Below are 21388 nucleotides of genomic sequence, written 5' to 3'. Positions count from 1 at the left end.
TTTGAAACAATATGTAACTGGGTTATGGAATTGTGATTGCATGCTGCGGTATGTTGCTCGAAAAATAAAGAAGGTGCCGATTTCTGGGGAGGACGTCATTTCAACCTTGACATTTCACACTTTTCTCTTTGCCATTGCAGAAAATGAGATTTTTTCCGCTCCAACAGTAGGCTTTCGGTCTAAGGATGAAGCATAGATGATCAAACCTCGAGCATAACATGGCAATTTTCTGCAGGTTGTACTAAAATCGTTGTCACGTAAAACTAAATATAGTCATTGCAAGCCATGACAAATTTTGCTCGTCCACAGTCGAAAAGAAAACTGCTACTGTGATCCAGTGGCAGGGAAAGTGTGTGTCCTTAAGGAATCGGTGGTGGACGTCGGTCAGGTGCAGTAAGACGACCTTGAGTGTCTGTCAATTCTGAGACAGGAGACGCTGTCCCGACAGCCAACTGGCTTCAGGCACAACGTTCGGTGTCGACCCGATTCTTTCCGGCAACTCGCTGTCGATTTCTTGGATGGTTCTATTAAATTTTCCGTTAGATTCGTAAATCAAAGTTCGATTACGAACCTTCGATCTATTCCCAATCGATTGCTTTAGAAGGGAGTCCTTTTGTACGTACTTGTTGCTGTGGTCTTCAGTGGGAAGACTGGTTTCATGCAGCTCTGTGCTGTGCCAGCCTCTTCATCTCCGAGCAACTACTGCCACTTACATCAATTTCAAGCTGCGTGCTGTATTCGAACCTTGGTCTCCCTTTACAATTTGTACCCCCCTCACTTTCCTCCGCTAGAAAATTGATGATTTCTTGATGCCTTAATATGTGTCCAATTAACCGATTCCTTGTTTTGGTCTATTTGTGCCATAAATTCTTTTTTCATAAATTCCATTCATTACCTCATTTTTCTTTTTTGAAATGCTTTTCTTGCTATTGCTATGATGCGTTTTGTCTCTCTAGTTCGGTCATCATCAGTTATTTTCCTGTCCCTACAGCAAAATCGGTCTGCTGCTTCCAGTGTCTCATTTCCTAGTCGCCTGATTTCATTCACCTACATTCCATTCCATTTCCTTTGTTTACTTTTGTTTTATCTCATAACTTCTTTTCAGGCACTAACCATTGCGTTCAGTTTCTCTGACAGAACTAATGTCATCGACAAACCTCAAAGTTTTTATCTTCTCTCCCTGTATTTTAATCCTCTTTCCAAATTTCTCTTGTGTTTCCTTTACTACTTGCTAAGTGTACAGACTGAATAATATGGGTGGCAGGTACACCGTGCTTAACCACCTGCTTCCCTTTCATGTCCTCCGACTCTTATAATTGCAGTCTGGTTTCTGTATAAGTTGTGAATAATCTTTCGTTGGCTGTATTTTATAGCTTCTGCCTTCTTAATTTCAGTGACTATATTCCAGTCTACATTAGCAGAAACTTTCTCTTACTGCACTGTCCATCATAAGCTATATTTCCATAGAATAAAAGTTGGTTCGGGTCTTACCATGAAGAACACTTGTGGCTACTAGAAATACTTACTTGAAATATTATGTCTTTCTCCACACTGACATTTTGACTTTTATTTACTTTATTCAGTTTTTGTAATTATGTTAGGTCCTGTTTTAACAATCGCTTCACCGTTACTAACACGTATTATTCACAGTGATGTGACAGGTTAGGGGACGGCTTCCACAAACTATCCCACAAAGCCTGATATGAGAGCGCTGCTCAACTTACTCTGCGAGAGTCTTTTGATTATCAATCTAAAGTAAATGGAATACCACAGGCGATGTACAAATTCAAAATACCTCGATAAACACTATTTGTTTCGATTTTTGAGTTTCTACCGGCGTATTTGATAATCAAAATATCCACGGGTATACTGCCGGTCTATAGTGTCCAACGGGCACAATATTTCGGGATCAAACATGTCGCCATCATCAGGTGATCACCTGAAGATGGCGACATGTTTGATCGCTGAAATATTGTGTCCGTTGGACACTATAGACCGGCAGTACACCCGTGGATATTTTGACTATTTGTTTCGTCCAAACAACAACGCTCTACTTAATATTAATTAATAAAAACATTTATTCAAAGGCATCGCCAAGTTACTCGGTACTGTGACCTCGATTTGTGATCTATGATTAGAGTGCAGTCTTTTGAGATATATATGAGTAAATTTTATTTTTTTATGTTTCTAGCTCACTTATTCGTATCTGTGCCAATTAATGCATTATAAACATGATTTGCAGGCAAACATAAATGACAGTTCATGAGTGTCCCAGAATACTACTGTAGTCCACCAAGTCATACTGACAATTGGCCTTCAGTATCATTGGAAATTGTAACGAAATTTATTTGTTTTATAAGTCACCTTTTACAAATTCTAATGTGTGGCTTGTTTGACATCAGAGGAATGATATTACAATCAACCATAATAAAAGCAGCGGCCTCAGTTGTGGAGGTGCTCAGTTGCAAAATCCTGTGAACATTTAATTTGTTTACCCTGATCTAGGAAGTAAATCGCAGCTGGAGACATCTTTAAGACGCAAGCTGAAATTATTGTGCACAACGGAATGACTGATGCGAAGAATTTATGAGCCTTGCTATGATTCCTAAACCCAGTCACTGAATGAGAACACGCATCCATCCAATGGTGTAATTCCTTCTTGAACAAAAATCTCACAAAGATAAAGCATCACATTAAAATGTCACCAACTTTCCGATTCAACGTTCTTTCTCAAAAAGTAACTGCTTCCGCTGTGTCGTCATAGCGTCACAAACATTGTCACAATTCATGCATTTTCACACCCAGAAACTAGCCCGACATCACATGTCCACCGAAAATGAAAAACTGCATCTGAGGCTAGTCCTTGTATTTTAAGCAAGGAATTTCTATTTAGGAAAGTGCAAAATTATTGTCTATTGAATTTCTTCAGATCACGGGAAAGCAGAAATTTAATGTTTTCAAAATGGTTTTAATCCTTCCTCTCAGCTAAAAGATAATGTAATCCAACTGGCTTCGATAACCAGCGAAACTCTAAACATAGAAATAATCGCTGATTTAAGTTTTTCATGAATCTGTAAATCTGTTCAAATATGGGTTCTCATTTCAGTTACTTAGTTTAGAGTTTTATTTCCGTGTTCGCAGTAGTCTCTTTCAGCATAAAAGATAATTATTATAATTTCCCATTTTTGTTGTGTTTAGTTTGAGAGCTGGCAAACAAAATTCAAGAATTTTTACGGAATTTGAGAAACATGTTCCACACCAACTAATGTTCTCTGCATTGCTCGTTAGTTTATTGGAATAGAAACCCACCATTTGAATTGGAACAAATCTTTATCAGGATAAACCGTGCTTAGGGATTGATGTTGTTATTTATATTCTCAGTTGCTGACCACCCACAGAATTCTCACGAGCACCTAGCCATTGGCATGACTGCAGTAAAGAACCAGTATTCTGCCTTAAACGTTTGCTAGACATCTGCCGCTGTGATAAACTGCGTACAAGCTTTTTTTTTTTCAAACCACTTTTAATACCACTGTCTCCTGCTGAAGTCCAATAACGCAAAATTCTGTGACACGTTCAGAATGGTGGTGGCGTACTTTATTTTGATATCAGCTTTTTATCAGTTATCGTCAGTGGCTTAGATAAAGTCACTTTATCATTAGTTACCTTTATCACCCACCATGAGCGGGAATGCCAGACTGATATAAATAAAAAGTGATACTGTGAACATATAGTATCAACAGGAAAATCCCTTTCAAATTCAGTGTTATTAATCCTCAGCTCGCGAGATGCCCCCTGGCAAGACCATAATGAACGGTTTTTAAAATTGTGTGCCTGCGTGGACTCAGATCTGAGACTACAAACATGCTTTCAGATACCGAATACGGTACTGATGGTTTCTTTTATATATATGGGTATTTATATGGAGTGTACCTGCTGTTGCGGATCCCTGGATCACTGAATAGTGTCAACATTAAAGAAGAAACCACAAGTCTAAAAAAAAAAAAAAAACTGTGAGTCATTCATCATGTGGAAGAGTTGTGCAAGTGTTAGATCACAGTGCTGTGATTTAGAAAGACTATGGGTATTTAAACAAAGTGCTCCATATTCTAATAGGAGATTTTGTTGGTCCAAAATTGAAACTGCTTTTGCACTATTTCACTTGTAGTTATTAGTAGCTCATGGTGTACCATTTCCGACCAACAGTGGCCTAATCATCCGAAAAATCGGTTACAAAAATAGCAAATATCAATGAAGCAGAGGAGAAAATTGTGTTTTTTCGCAGTAACCATGTAACTACCCTGAAGTCAATAGACAACAAACATTTTCGTAAACTCCACAGTGATTGCCTAAAATATCAAGTTCAGTTTCTGGTGACATTAAAATAGAAGAAATGAGACAAAGTTAGACATGTATGACGCAACTTAGATATCTACCAATTTATCTAAGTGTTCCTACGGTGCTTTGCATTGTAGAAATATTGACACTCATTTTAAAATAGTTACTGTGTGCTTCTCGCTCGGTGTTATGGGTATAGAGACTACTGTTTCTCCAAAGTTTGTTGGTTCATATACTTCCTGCAGCAAGCGTACGAATTTCATTAGTAAATTAAATTTGACGTTTTGTGTTTTCAGCGCGTCATGACAAATTGTGCGCTAGCTGTTTGTTGTCTATTGTCGACAGACACAAAGTAAACAAACATTTCTTCCAGATAAAATCATCACATATCTCGTGTTATTGACGTTTAATTGCCAGAGCTGCCACATGGTCACGCAAAACAAAATATCGAAATGAAGGCATCCAAAAATTTTGACGCGAACGTGTGTCAGATTTTCATAAGTGAAATGCAAATTCGTGTTTCAATATGTAACCGCCAAAATTCCAATGACAGGAAAAAGTTATTAAAAGTCCACTGTAGAAGCCTTTCATGTGAAAATCGTACGGCGTCTGGAAAATTACATGTGCTACTGCAAACGGATGTTTTCTGACGTCCTAGTTCTCTTAGAAAATTTAAAAAGGGGAATGGATAGGTTAAAGTTAGATATAGTGGGAATTAGTAAAGTTTGGTGGCAGGAGGAACAAGACTTTTGTTCAGGTGAATACAGGGTTATAAATACATAATCAAATAGGGGAAATGCAGGAGTAGGTTTAATAATGAATAAAAAATAGGAGTGCGGGAAAGCTACTACAAACAGCATAGTGAACGCATTATTGTGGCCAAGATAGACACAAAGCCCATGCCTACTACAGTAGTACAAGTTTATATGCCAACTAGCTCTGCAGATGATGAAGAAATTGAGGAAATGTATGATGAGATAAAAGAAATTATTCAGGTAGTGAAGGGAGACGAAAATTTAATAGTCATGGGTGACTGGAATTCGTCAGTAGGAAAAGGGAGAGAAGGAAACATAGTGGGTGAATATGGATTGGGGCTAAAAAATGAAAGAGGAAGCCGTCTGGTAGAATTTTGCACAGACCATAACTTAATCATAGCTAACACTTGGTTCAAGAATCATAAAAGAAGGTTGTATACATAGAAGAATCCTGGAGATACTAAAAGGTATCAGATAGATTATATAATGGTAAGACAGAGATTTAGGAATCAGGTTTCAAATTGTAGGACATTTCCAGGGGCAGATGTGGACTCTGACCACAGTCTATTGGTTATGCCCTGTAGATTAAAACTGAATAAACTGCAAAAAGGTGGGAATTTAAGGAGATGTGACCTGGATAAACTGAAAGAACCAGTGGTTGTACAGAGTTTCAGGGAGAGCATAAGGGAACAATTGACAGGAATGGGGGAAAGAAATACAGTAGAAGAAGAATGGGTAGCTTTGAGGGATGAAGCAGTGAAGGCAGCAGAGGATCAAGTAGGTAAAAGGACGAGGGCTAATAGAAATCCTTGGGTAACACATGAAATATTGAATTTAATTGATGAAAGGAGAAAATATAAAAATGCAGTAAATGAAGCAGGCAAAAAGGAATACAAACGTCTCAAAAATGAGATCGACAGGAAGAGCAAAATGGCTAAGCAGGGATGGCTAAAGGACAAATGTAAGGATGTAGAGGCTTATCTCACTAGGGATAAGATAGATACTGCCTACAGGAAAATTAGAGACCCTTGGAGAGAAGAGAACCACTTGTATGAATATCAAGAGCTCAGATGGAAACCCAGTTCTAAGGAAAGAAGGGAAAGCAGAGAGGTGGAAAGAGTATATAGAGGGTTTATACAAGGGCGAAGTACTTGAGGACAATATTATTGAAAGGGAAGAGGATGTAGATGAAGATGAAATGGGAGGTAAGATACTGCGTGAAGAGTTTGACAGAGCGCTGAAAGACCTGAGTCGAAAAAAGGCCCCCGAAGTAGACAACATTCCATTGGAACTACTGACGGCCTTGGGAGGGCCAGTCATGACAAAACTCTACCAGCTGGTGAGCAAGATGTACGAGACAGGCGAAATACTCTCAGACTTCAAGAAGAATATAATAATTCCAATCCCAAAGAAAGCAGGTGTTGACAGATTTGAAAATTACCGAACTATCAGTTTAATAAGTCACAGCTGCAGAATACTAACGCGAATTCTTTACAGACGAATGGAAAAGCTGGTAGATGTGGACCTCGGGGAGGATCAGTTTGGATTCCGTAGGAATTTTGGAACACGTGAGGCAATACTGACCTTACGACTTATCTTAGAAGAAAGATTAAGAAAAGGGAAACCTACGTTTCTAGCATTTGTAGACTTAAGAAAGCTTTTGACAATGTTGACTGGAATACTCTCTTTCAAATTCTGAAGGTGGCAGGGGTAAAATACAGGGAGCGAAAGGCTATTTACAATTTGTACAGAAACCAGATGGCAGTCATAAGAGTCGAGGGGCATGAAAGGGAAGCAGTGGTTGGGAAAGGAGTGAGACAGGGTTGTAGCCTCTCCCCAATGTTATTCAATCTGTATATTGAGCAAGCAGTAAAGGAAACAAAAGAAAAATTCGGAGTAGGTATTAAAATCCTTGGAGAAGAAATAAAAACTTTGGGGTTCGCCGATGACATCGTAATTCTGTCAGAGACAGCAAAGGAATTAGGAGAGCAGTTGAACGGAATGGATAGTGTCTTAAAAGGAGGATACAAGATGAACATCAACAAAAACAAAACGAGGATAATGGAATGTAGTCAAATTAAATCGGATGATGCTGAGGGAATTAGATTAGGAAATGAGACACTTAAAGTAGTAAAGGAGTTTTGCTATTTAGGAAGTAAAATAACTGGTGATGGTCGAAGTAGAGAGGATATAAAATGTAAACTGGCAATGGCAAGGAAAGCGTTTCTGAAGAAGAGAAATTCGTTAACATCGAGTATAGATTTATGTATCAGGAAGTCGTTTCTGAAAGTATTTGTATGGAGTGTAGCCATGTATGGAAGTGAAACATGGACGATAAATAGTTTGGACAAGAAGAGAATAGAAGCTTTCGAAATGTGGTGCTACAGAAGAATGCTGAAGATAAGGTGGATAGATCACGTAACTAATGAGGAGGTATGGAATAGGATTGTGGAGAAGAGAAGTTTGTGGCACAACTTGACTAGAAGAAGGGATCGGTTGGTAGGACATGTTTTGAGGCATCAAGGGATCACAAATTTAGCATTGGAGGGCAGCGTGGAGGGTAAAAATCGTAGATGGAGACCAAGAGATGAATACACTAAGCAGATTCAGAAGGATGTAGGTTGCAGTAGGTACTGGGTGATGAAGAAGCTTGCACAGGACAGAGTAGCATGGAGAGCTGCATCAAACCAGTCTCAGGACAGAAGACCACAACAACAACAGTTCTCTAACGTAACTGAAATTCTACGAATGCAGTATTTTGACGAGATGGATTATTCGTTGCGTAGACCATCCGTTGCGCGTTGACCACTGTAAGAAGAACGCGTAGAGGCGGAATAGTGCCCACCAACTTGTTATCAAGTTAAGGAGCATCCACACCTGTTCCAGTCGATTTCGTCAACTGCTGATAGCTGCGGATCTCATATCTACGTCGTTGTTTGACTTGACATTTAATTTATCGTCCTTGTTAGATAAAGAGGACAGCCCACAAAACTTTCCACAACAGTAAACGAAATTTTGATATGTTTTTGGTTTTGTGTATTTATGCGTGTGTGTGTGTGTGTGTGTGTGTGTGTGTGATTGAGTGAGTGTGTGTCTGTGTTTGTGGGTTTGGGGTACTCAACACCATCGTTATTATCGGCCAACACATTTAGTTTTGCGACAGAATAAAACGCCATCCTTCATATGTTCGGTATGCAGGCACAATCGGTTTGTAATTCCTATAAGTAACAAGTAAAGAAGACTGGTTTACCAGACCCATAGTCGATAAGGTCATCGGGTACAGAGCACAATCTCAGATTAAATGGGTTTGGAAGGAAATCGAACGCGTTCTTTTGAAAGGAACCATTCCAGCATAGGAAGTACTCGGTCAGGGAAGTCACGGGGAAAATGGGGGGCCAGATGAGGATCTTTCCGGACGCGCGCCCCATGTTTTAGCCGCTGCGCCATTACATTCTGTTAATGGATTACATCACAGCGACTGTAGTATATGGGAATGTCATTAAGGGCAGTAAACGCAGGTCTTTCTATATACGACAAACTATAATCCCCAAAATTAGATACATCTCAATGATAAAAAAGAACATCAAATAAATGTCTCACTCATTTAGTAACGTGAATCATCGTATAATCATCTTTCTTTGTCAAACGGAATACTTGTGTAATGGTCTTCATGACTTGAAGAAGCTATTGAAACATTCCAGAACATGTACTCTAGATACCAGAATCAAAGAGGAAACATTTCCGAGAACCCCACAGAGACCAGGTAAAAGATGATGTATAACTATAAAGCGAATATTTTAAGAAATAAAAAACAGTTTCCATCAAAAAATTGGATTTTATCGTTTTTGTGGCAACGTCTGGCTGCCACATAAATCTCGAAATGGGCATGTATAGGGGAGAGTGTTGTACCTAGAGTATAGTGTACTTAGGAACACACGATGCTTTTTACTTCAGTCTAGCGACTGAGTTCAGAATCACGTGAGTGAATGCACGCTAGAGACCGCCACTAGCAGTTTCTTTCATTTCCTACAATTTTTGTTGTTATTGGCTATAAGGTTGTTTTTCGTGTAGCATTTGTAAATATTTCGCATTATACAGAGCGATATGCTATATAATAACGGACGTGATCCAACGACGCTATTGACCGTCTAGGCATGGTTGAACTACAGAAAACACGAGCAGTTCCTCCGTCTAACAGGTGCTGCTCGTGAATGGTTGTCTACATCTCTGGGTGGGTTTAGTGACATCTCTGAACAGTCAGTGTCTGTGATACAATATCCACAGTCGAAGTCCACCTTCAGGATGGGGTGATGCAAAATATGTTTTGATGTGTATATATTACATTTGGACAGTTAGGGTGTAGTTCACCGGTCGGGAGCCATCGCGTACCTTGCAACAACGTGGAACATGCGTTACTTGCAAATGAACTGAGATTCTTTAATGTTCTTTTACCTGTCTAAAAAATGGAAATGTGTGTTGGTTTTTATCAGCTTCTGTCTGAAAAGGCATGTAACTTGTAACTGGTTATGACAAAATTTCTTTTCACTTATTTCTTTTCACTTGCTGATTATTGGCGTGTAGCAAAGTAATCATGTAACAGACAAATTAATAAATACAGTGCTGACAATATTTTGTCGACTGCAACGGTGTTAAATTTCAATACGATATTTGTTGCAATGTATATGATAACATTGCACCTCAGAAAATGTTCTTACATTTGGAAATAAAATTTAATTTTCGGGGTTAATTTTAAGAAAAGACTGCAGCGCATAAAATGTGAATTTTGTTTTTTAAAGACAAAATAAAAAAATATATTAAACTTCTATTACAGAGCTCGCTAGTGACGGCATTATGAAAACTGTTCCTAAGTACAACTCTCTCCCCTGTACGTGGTTATTCACGAAGATATGCAAATCTTTCAGTATGTTATTCTATAAGTAAAACGAGAGAAAAAAATTCATATAAACATAGGTCCGCAAATGTTTAGTTACAGAGTTATGACTAATAAAACATTTTGCCGTTCTGGATTAGCCGAGCGGTCTATGGCGCTGCAGTCGTGCGGCTTATCCCGGCGGAGGTTTGAGTCCTCCCTCGGGCATGGGTGTGTGTGTTTGTCCTTAGGATAGTTTAGGTTAAGTAGTGTGTAAGGACTGATGACCTTAGCAGTTAAGTCCCATAAGATTTCACACAGTAAAACATTTTGCCTGAAATTTAGCAACTTCCCTAATATGAAGTCATCGAAAAACTGTATTAGGTTAAAGTAAAGCACGATTTGCATTTATTTTATTGTTATTGGCCTAATAAAACTTATGCCAGACGTGCATCTGCAGTAGTTTTCCAGAACATCCATAGAAACAAATTTGTTTACTTTCTATTAAGAATGTAGAAACACTTATGTCATTGTTGGCAACCGTTAATGAGTTGTTTCAGTTGTTTCCTAATCTTGAAACCAGTTAGTCTTCTGTATTGTCGAGTTAAAGAACATTTTTTCCTGTTTAACATGAATTCACATGTGATGGTATTAATAAAAGCAGATTATATGACAAGTACATACAGTTTCAGTTAACGTTATTAGAATCATTTCTCCTAAATTAAATTCTATACAATTTCTGTTGAAAACGCTGTGCAGTTGCCTGGAATTTAAAAAACAATTTGGGCCAAGTAGTTAATCATACAAATTTTACGAAATTACTTCTTTGCTTTGCTGCATGTTTTGGAAAACTACTGCGGATACACGTCTGGGACATGTTTTATTAAGATTCACCAGACCAATAACAACAAAATAAATGGAAATCGTGCTTCACTTTAACCTCGTACAGTTTTGCGATGGCTTCATATTGGCGAAGTTGCTAAATTTCACCGGCCAGCGTGGCCGAGCGGTTCTAGGCGCTTCAGTCTGGAACCGCGCAACCGCTACGGTCGCAGGTTCGAATCCTGCCTCGGGCATCGATGTGTGTAATGTCCTTAGGTTAGTTAGGTTTAAGTAGTTCTAAGTTCTAGGGGACTGATGACCTCAGATGTTAAGTGCCCATAGTACTCAGAGCCATTTGAACCATTTTTGCTAAATTTCAGGCAAAATCTTTTATTAGCCCTAACTCCGCAACTAAACATTAGCGGACCTATGTTTATATGATATTTTTTTTAGTTTTGTTGTAGAATAAGATATTAAAATATTTGCATATCTTTGTGAATCACCCTGTATAGAACCGGGGCTTCAATAATTACTGAGAATCTTATATAGGTATAGATCGATCCTGTGTTTGATACTCGTTTTCTTCAGATGGGGAAACACGACTGTTTAGAAGCTACGTCGTCACTATACTGGACGTTATTCAGTTTGGACAGTACAAGTAGCGTTCCAGCTACTTCCTGGCATATCAAGTTGGCTGCTCAGTCAGTTGACCACACTGCCAGCTCATATACGCGTTACTTGACCAGCTCGATTTTGCCACGAGTTGTTGTGTTGTCAGTAACAGTGATGCCACCTTACAGGAATTCTTACGCCACATTAAAATTTCTTATCTGAACTGGACAGAGGCTCTCTTAACCGGCGAGTGAGTCACGCTTTCCAAGTAGTGTGCTATCTCCGGTACTGCCGTAGCCGGAGCCTAAGCAGCTCGGAAACAGGCGGTAGCGGAGTGAGCACACAGTCGTTTGACCAGAGCTGAGCTGGCAAGGGGGTTTGGAGGTACTCACTGGTGAGCCCCTCACCAGAGTTTCCCGTACAGTGATAGCATATGAAGACGAAACGAAGGAGTGACAAGTGCGAGGTGACTGTGATTTTAAATGAAGTGTGTGCCTGATTTGCGACGCAGGAACAGTGGGGGCCCCCGCGATAGTTAGTGACGTACTTACGACTGCTGAATGAGACACGATTCGCAATTACTTTGATTTATTACGATAACATAATTCACAAAATTAACGACAAACAACAGCAACAATAACGTAATAATGACTTGTTCTGATCATACATAAAGCACACCAGTGGCAAGACGCAATAAATACCTTCACTGCGCGATAACAACGGTGAAGTCGCTGGTGACAGAGCCACTAAAGAAGAATTATTAAACACGATTTTCCGAAGCTCCTTCACCAAAGAAGACGAAGTAAATATTCCTAAAATCCAATCAGGAACATCTGACACGATGAGAAACATAGAAGTTGATATCCTCGGTCTACCAAAGCAGCTTAAATCACGTAATAAAGGCAAGACCACCGCTTCAGACTGTATACTAGTTAGATTCCTTTCAGAGTATGCTGATGCAGTAGCTCCACATTTAGCAATTATATGCAACCGCTCGCTCATAGAAAGATCCCTACCTCAAGACTGGAAAATTGCTCAACTCACACCAATATCCAAAAAGGGAAACAGGAGTAATCCGCTGAATTACAGGTCCATATCACTAACATCGATTTGCAGTAGGGTTTTTGAACATATACTGTATTCGAACGTTATGAATTACTTCGAAGAAAACGATTTATTGACACATAGTCTGCACGGATTCATGAAGTATCGTTCTTGCGAAACACAACTAGCTCTTTACACTCATGAAGTAATGACTGCTATCGACAGGGGATGTCAAACTGATTGCATATTTATAGATTTCCAGAAGGCTTTCGACACCGTTCCTCACAAGCGCCTTCTAACCAAACTCCATGCCTATGGAATATCGCCTCAGTTGTGCGACTGGATTCGTGATTTCTTGTCAAAAAGGTCACAGATCTCAGTAATAGACGGAAAGTCATCGAGTAAAACGTATGAACAAAACGAATTACAAAATGATTTAGCTACGATATCTGTATGGTGCTAAAAGTGTCAATTGACCCTGAATATAGAGAAGTGTGGTTATTCACATGAATACTAAAAGAGATCTGCCAAATTTCGATTACGCAATAAGTCACATAAATCTTAAGGCTGTAGATTCAACTAAATACTTCGTGGTTACGACTGCAAGTAACGTAAATTGGAACCATCACATAGGTAATGTTGCGGGTAGAGCAAACCAAAGACTGCGACCCATTGGCAGAACACTCAGAAGGTGCAACAGGTCTTCTAAAGAGACTGTTTATACCACGCTTGTCCGCCCTATCCTGGAGCATTGCTGTGCTGTGTGGGATCAGCTTTAGGTGAGACTGACGGGTGAGATCGAAAAACTTCAAAGACGTGAATCCGTTTTGTACTATCGTGAAATAGGGACATAGTGCCACAGACATGATACGTGAATTAGAGTGGCAATCATTTAAACAAAGGCGTTTATCGTTGCGACAGGATCTTCTCGTGAAATTTCAATCACCAGTTTTCTCCTCCGATTTCGAAAACATTCTGTTGCCATCCACCTACATAGGGAGAGATGATCATCACGATAAAATAAGAGAAATCAGGGCTCGCACAGAAAAATTTAAGTGCTCGTTTTTCCCGCGAGAGTGGAACGGAAGAGAGACAGCTTAAAGGTGATTCCTTGAACCCTCTGCTAGGCACTTTATAGTGAATAGCAGAGGAATCACGTAGATGTAGATGTATTTCTGAAATACGGATTGTGGGAAAGTTACTAATAATCGTGTAGGTCAGATACAGTAATCGTCAAGTGCCCAGTGCTTGTCGTGATGTTACTTGAAGACACACAGCACTACAGGGGGGGGGGGGGGGGGGGGGACTACATCAGACCTGTGGCTGGGGTTGAAAGCAGGCTGGTCAATGCTGCGAAATACAAGTTTCTCCTACACCTTGTCTCGTGGTTGCGGCCCCACCTCAGCATAACGTTCTTGATCGAAGCTGAAGTGACTCGAAAATCAGTCAGTAGTGGCACAAACGACTTTATAATCGGCCAAATAGAAATCTCTAGGTCTCTTGATGTGTCAGCTCGGACTGCGGGACACCAGCGGAAGCACAATGTATTGATGTAGTTGAAGATAATGTTGGCGATGGATTCGAAGATGAAGTGATTTTTGCTCGAATGTTTACTACAAGGAAACCTCATAGTCCCGCATTTTGCGTTTCTTATTGAATTCAGAGTGACTGTGCTCTTGATCTTCCAAGTGCTGGCAGAAGAAACACTGCATACAACACGCTAGTCCGCTCTCCCGCGCTCTAGTTTATTTGGTTAACGAATAATGTGCATGCTACAGTCTGACACAGCAAAAAGTCGCCTCACTTTCTCTTCGTCACAAGTGAGGTGGTCTTTTTTGGCACAGCCCAACTTCTCTGCGAAAGCTGTAGTTTATTTACGTGAGCCAGTCACCGTGATTCTTATATCATGTAAGCATTTTGGTTTATTTTCCAGAATCAACACGTCCAGCAGTGTCTCATGTTTCGAAAGACCCAAAACTGCGGGTTCCTATGCCATTTTCGAGATGTTTATATCCAGCGTCCGGCGCTCTACGGAGAAAACACTACTCTCCGGTTATGTGCACAACTGTACTTTCTCTAAAAACATTTCTCTCTTGTTAAGTTTTAAAATGTTACCTGCCGCTCCCCAGGGCGGCTTCGCAAAGCACTGTTTGACTGTGGGCTATTGACCCTCAGCTTTACATCAGGAGGCCTTCGCAAAATTACTGTATGAGTGATGGCCGACTCTTACTGCAGCTTCTCTAAGGCAGGCAAAACCGAATCAGGAGTGAATGACGAATAAGTTAAATTGGTCAATTACCAATTATCATTAGCAGTTTTCTTTATCACATTCCTCAGCATCAGTTAATTACTATAATCGAAGTCTTTCATAATGAATTTGCATACGTCACATGACTATTTCCGGGAAACCGTCCTGTAACACAAGAGTGAACAGACTTTAATCGCTGTCACACTCAGCATTTTTTCTCAAAGAAGTCTATTACATATGTAATTACGATGTACAGTATGTTTGGACAGATGCAGACTAGTTGGTTCTGTTCAGGTGCAGAGTGACATGTAAAATAACACTTCGAATAAATTTTGTCACATTGTCAGCCTGCGAGATGCGTTATAGAACAAAAGTATTCATCAACATTTCACTTATACAGGATGCTTACAGTGAGATGGTAAGCTGACTGTATGAATGTCCCAAGCGTATGCTGCTGCAGTCTGTATCTTTCTCTGACCTGCATAAACTCGACGCTGATGCCACTACGGGTGGGTCTACAGTTGAGAGATATCGCTCTGTGTGAATATTGCTCAGTAAACGGTTTCCTAATAACTTCGGCTGCCCACATGACCTTGCAAGGGCTTATCGGGGATTCGAAGTAAGGTAGAGAAACTCATACCAATTTCGTGGAAGGCGTAGTGGTGTAGTAGCAAAATAATACTCGAAACCGTGGAAAACTTTATTTATCAATCACCAAATCTACAAATGCACGGTGATATCTGAAACGCTTGTAGGTATGTTGCAGGGAAGGTTGTACAGAGATACGAATTAAACAAAAAAAAAAAAAAAAATTCGATACGTTACGCCCTTTCCGAGTTATTTAGCATTGAAGTTAGCCAATCAGATCGTCGCGCGCGCAAATTCAAGTTTCAGCTAACGAGACAAAGCACTCGTTGGGCAACACCGCCCCTAGAAGGCCGCTTAAATGCGAGCGCGCGACGCCCCGATTGGCTAAATTCTATGCTAAATAACTCGGAAACGGAGCAACGTATAGAATTTCTTTCTTAACATTTATGTCTCAGTACAACCTGCCCTGTAACATCCCTACAAGCATTTCCCACATTTTCTGACCACCCTATATATATATATATATATATATATATATATATATATATATATAAAATTGGATAATAAATAACAAATAAGCTAATGCAAAGGTCTGGATTTACAGTACTGAGCAATTGGCTTGCGACAGTAAGCAGTCTAGCACTCAGGGCAGGTTTCATGCGCCAGCCTGTACTACCGCATAACATCAGTTAACTACTAACTATATATAAAATTGCATAACTAGTATGAGAGTTAAACATATTCTTTTGCTGTCAGACGGCTAACGTTCTGATAAATTCGAATAATTCCCATATTCACATGTTTAGGATTCTACAGTGATACATTTTGCTAAATGGAACTTTCGGCCTTCGGCAATATTTATTAATAAAATGCAGTATGTTTGGCATATTCGAATGAGCTGTTTTTATTTGTATTCATTACTTTTGCAATATGTTATTGATTCCAGAATTCTCAGAAATAGCCATCAGCATACATGTCTCCTCAGTTATTATGGAATATAGAGGATAAATCATATAGCCAGCATATAAACAGAGTGATGAAGCACGTAAATGGAGGCTACGGGTATAGTGTAGCCTACATACGTATGCCTGTGTGCCGTAAACAGTTTCTACTGGTTATGAGTATCTTAAGCTAGACGCACGTGATGTGTCCTTGTGCACTACCACTCCATGGATACGCTCACTGTATTCGATTTTTGACAAATTGGACAGTCTTATGGATGTGTGGATATGGCGTTATGTAACTCTGAAACCGACGTACAAAGAGCAAAATTAAAGACATGAGATTGAAATATGCCACACATATTTTATAAAATGGTTTTAATAGTTTCTTACATTTACTGGTACCACAAGGAACAAACAGCGTCATCTGAAGGTACAAAATTGTTAAGGCTTTCTTGGACACTCATTGATAAACTACCTGTTGGCTTCTGTCTCGGGTTCTTCGACCGACGTTTTTCTCCTAATTTTTCTGACTTTTCGCCAGCACGAGTAGCTGGCTTTGTTAAAGCTTCACCCTCCACTGCGGTCCACCACCAGCAATGAGAGATGAAGCTTTGACAGTGTCAGCCAATCGTGCTAGTGAAACATCAGAAAAATTAGGAGAAAAACGTCGGTCGAAGAACCCGAGACAGAAGCCAACAGGCAGTTTGTGAAGGTAGAACGCTAGTTTCAGACGCAAGGTTTCAGCTGCAAGGAGAGTAGCAATGACGGAGATTTCATGACGTAAGATGACATGAACACTCAGTACAAGTCAATATCCCCTCCAAATTGGTTCAAATGGCTCTGAGCGCTATGGGACTTAACTTCTGAGGTCATCAGTCCCCTAGAACTTAGAACTACTTAAACCTAACTAACCTAAGGACATCGCACACATCCATGCCCGAGGCAGGATTCGAACCTGCGACCGTAGCGGTCGCGCGGTTCTAGACTGTAGCGCCTAGAACCGCTCGGCCTCCCCGGCCGGCTATCCATTCCAAGTTCTGGCTTTCTGCAAACATGCTGAATTCCCATGCGTGTGCGCGCTGCGATTTGTGAAGTTGATAATTTGTTTCTATGGTGGTGGAGGGGTGGGGGTAGGGGACTCCCTGGCTACGCCCCCGTTTTGCTGCGGCTTATGAACTAAAACACGACACTGGTCTAACACAGTGTGATTTACGGGAAAACACGTTTACTTTTATGCGAACGAGGTGTTGCGAGTACTCACAGACAGTGGTCAGCTGCGTCGGGCACACTCAATACTTGCGACAGCCGTACTGCTACGCTCTGTGTGTGTGTGTGCTTGCAGGCTGCGGATAGCGATCTCGGACGGCAGCGAGCGCTGATACGGACCTCTGCATTATCTAATAGCCGTGAAGGCCGTCGCGAAAGGAGCCACCTCCGGCTGCCTGCGCGGCTGGTTCACGACGCGATAATGAAACGCAGCAGGCTGGCGCATAGCAGCAGAGTCTGGCCGCAGTATCAGCAGCGGCGAGTCCGTGACGTGAGGTGCTAAGCGGCGGCCGCCCTACGTGACTTGTGCTCGTCAAAACAATTAGACCAGCAGGCAGCATCCCGCCAAACAGTCTGCGGAGCGCGCTGGGTCGAGGATTTCAGTTTTAAGCCAGCAGTCTTTCGCCTCGGCGGCTATACTGAGCTAATCTTTTCATTTCTGTGTGGCTATTACCCCCACCATCTTCTATAGTTGCCCCGTTACTGTTCCATAAAGCACTATGTTGACAATTCCCTTATGCCATAACAAATAACTCTTCTTCTGTCAAGGTTCCACATCTACATCTACATACATTCGCCGCAAATCACGGTACGGTGCGTGGCGGAGGGTACCCTGTACGACAACTATTTGCTTTTCCGCTCCACCCGGAGATAGAGCAAGGAAAAACGACTATCTATGTGCCTCCACTATCTACTAGGTGTACCAGCATGAAATCAGCGTTAGGATACAATTATGTCGCCAGGGAACATTGGTTGTGAACAATCCTAATTTTTTTTGTTTGGTTGGTATGACATCTGTTAAAGGTATTTAGTATCACCAATGATGGAACAACCAACATCTTATGTTTTCATCGTGTTAACAATGTCGAATTTTGTACCAGAAAGGGATGATTTGCGGAAAGCATTAATTTTTTGTTTTCATTTGAAAAAAAAGTGCTGCAGAGTCGCATCTAATGCTTGTCGAGGCATATGATGATCATGCTCTATCAGAAGCAACATGCAAAAGATGGTTTCAACGGTTCAGAAATAATGGTTTTGATGGAAGAGATGAAGAACGTGGAAGACCATCAAAAACGTTCGAAGACGCCGAATTGCAAGCAAAATTGGATGAAGATGATACTTTGAGTCAGAAGCAAATGGCAGCAATGCTAAATGTTGCACAACAAACAATTTCTGACCGTTTGAAAGCTATGGGAAAGATCGAAAAGTGTGGAAAATGAGTGTCACATGAATTGAATGAAAGGCAGATGGAAAACCGAAAAACCATTTGTCAAATTTTGCTTAAAATACATGAAAGAAAATCAATTTGGCACCGATTTGTTACTGGCGATGAAAAATGGATTTATTTTGAGAATCCTAAACGGGAAAAATTATGGCTTAATCTGGAACAACCATCAACATCGATTGCAAAACCAGATCGATTCAGCAAGAACACAATGCTCTGTGTCTGGTAGGATCAGAAAGGTGTGGTGTATCATGAGCTTCTAAAACCCGTTGAAACTGTGAATACTAGTCGCTACAGACAACAAATGATCAATTTGAACTATGCATTGATCGAAAAAATACCAGGACGGGCCAGAGGACATGGCAAAGTAATTTTTTTTACACGACAATGCACCTGCACACAAAGCAAAAGTGGTTCAGGATACAATCAAAACACTTGGCTGGGAACTGCTACCCCACCCGCCGTGTTCACCAGACTTGGCCGCTTCCGACGACCATTTGTTTTCATCAATGGGACACGCATTGGCTGAGGAACACAGATTCCTACGAAGAAGTCGAAAATTGGGTGTCTGATTGGTTTGCTTCAAAAGACGAACATTTCTCTTGGCGAGTATCCACAAATTGCCAGAAAGGTGGTCAAAATATATAGAAAGCAATGGTCAGTACTTGGAATAAAGTGTTTTTACTTTTCAATTCAAAATTAGTGTTTCATTTTCACAACAAAAAAACGCTCATTGCATACCAGTACATCTGGTATATGCCTCCGCATGAGCCCTAATTTCTCGTATCTTATCCTTGTTGTCTTTACGCGCTATATATGTTGACAGCAGTAGGATCGTTCTGCAGTCAGCTTCAAATATCTGTTCTCTAAACTTTCTCAGTAGTGTTCTTCGAAATGTGTGTCTTCTCCCCTCAAGAGCTTCCAACTGAAGTCCCTAAGCACATCACTAACACTTGCATGCTGATCGAACCTATCGGTAGCAAATGTAGCAGCTCGCCTCTGAATTGCTTAGATGCCTACTTTCAATCTGATCTGGTGCGGATCCCTAACATTCTAGCAGTACTCAAGAATAGGTCGCACAAGCGTCCTACATGCGGTATGCTTCAAAGGTGAACAACACTTTCCTAAAATTCTCCCAGTGAACTGAAGTCGACCATTCGCCTTCTCTGCCACAATCGTGCATGCTCTTTCCATTTCATATCGACCAGATATTTAAAAAACGTTACTGAGTCAAGCAGGACACTGCTGTATCTAAACATTACGGCTTTGTTTGTACTACACATCCGCATTAACTTATATTTTTCTACGTTAAGAGCCAGCTGCCATTCATCATACCAACAAAAAATTTTGTCTAGGTCATCTTGGATCACCTTCCTGTACACCACAGCATCGTCAGTGAAAAATCGCAGATTGCTGACTACCCTGACTGCCAGATCATATATATAGAAAATAGCAACGGTCCTATCACACTTACCTGGGGCACTCCTGATGTCACCCCTCTCTCCGATGAACACTCGTCGTCGAGGACAACATACTGGGTTCTGTAAATTAAGAACTCTTCGAGCCATTCACATATCTGGGAGCCTAATACATATACCTTCGTTATCAGTCCGCTGTTGGGCTGTTGGTGGAATGCTTTCCGAAAATCTACAAATATGAAATTGCCTTTTGCCCTTCATCCATAGTTCGTAGTATATCACGTGAGAAAAGAGCAGGCTGGGTTTCGCACAAGCGATGTTTCCTAAAGCCGTGCTGATCTGTGGACATGAGCTTTTCGGCCTCTAGAAAATTTGTTGTATTCGAACTCAGAATATCCTCTAGAATTCTACAGCAAACCGATGTTAAGAACGTTGGTCAGTAATTTTGCGGGTCAGTTCTTTTATCCTTCTGATACATTTGAGTCACCTGCGCCTTTTTCCAGTCGATTGGCACTTTCTGAAGATCGACAGATTCACCATAAATGCAAATTAAATAAGAGGCCAATGACGTAGAGCACTCTTTGTAAAACCAAATGGGATTCCAGCTTGACCTGGTGACTTATTTCTCTTCATCTCTTTCAGTTTTTTCTCTACGCAATGGATGCTTAGTACTATATCATCCGGATGGAACTCTGTGCAATGGTCAAATGATGGTTCGTCTGTAGAATTCTCCTGTGCGAACGATTTCTTCAACCTGCAATTTAAAGCTTCGGCGTCCGTTTTTCTATCTTCCACTGTGAAATTAGACTGGTCAACGAGTGAACTTTAGACCCGCTTAGAGATTTTACATTGGACCACACTCCGTTCTTTGTTCATTCTTTTCAGTATTTCATCATTTGATACTTCCTTACATATCCATTTAATTTACATCATTTTTCTTTAGTATCAAATTTCAAACGATCTCACTTCATTCATCTCCTAATTCTACAAAGTCGGCATTTCACTTATACACAATGCATACCTACAGATGAAAACTTTGATTAACTTCTTGACAGAAAACTTTACACTGACGAACGAAACATTTAACCTCTGAATTTTGTGCAGTATTAATTTATACACTATATCGTTTTCGGCTTTCGAGACCATTTTAAGGCAATAACTGACTACCCTTATCAAAGGCAAAGTTTGAGAAAAAATAGTTAATACAGTGTTCCACGTAAAGAGTAAACGTTATACTTTTACATACTTGAAAATGTAT

The 21388-nt window shown here is 40.4% G+C and overlaps 2 protein-coding genes across 3 annotated transcripts in view; one reads left to right on the top strand and one right to left on the bottom strand.

Annotated features, from left to right (window-relative positions):
* The window catches only part of LOC126272929 (UDP-glucosyltransferase 2-like), a 72219-nt gene extending 54484 nt beyond the window's left edge, over positions 1-17735 (bottom strand). Inside the window, exon 1 of one of the 2 annotated variants that reach the window (XM_049976224.1) lies at positions 17483-17735. The gene's annotated coding sequence lies outside the window, so the exon portion shown is untranslated. The remainder of the gene's footprint in view (positions 1-17482) is intronic. The other variant, XM_049976225.1, reaches the window with a different exon arrangement.
* Positions 1-21388, top strand: part of LOC126272930 (lachesin-like) — a 2822604-nt gene that overhangs the window by 2221570 nt on the left and 579646 nt on the right. The gene's annotated exons all lie outside the window — the stretch shown is intronic.

This window comes from Schistocerca gregaria, chromosome 5, assembly GCF_023897955.1.
Source record: "Schistocerca gregaria isolate iqSchGreg1 chromosome 5, iqSchGreg1.2, whole genome shotgun sequence".
Classification (NCBI taxonomy): Eukaryota; Metazoa; Arthropoda; class Insecta; order Orthoptera; family Acrididae; genus Schistocerca; species Schistocerca gregaria.
Note: the sequence above shows the minus strand (reverse complement) of the source record. Positions and strands in the feature narration are given on the sequence as shown.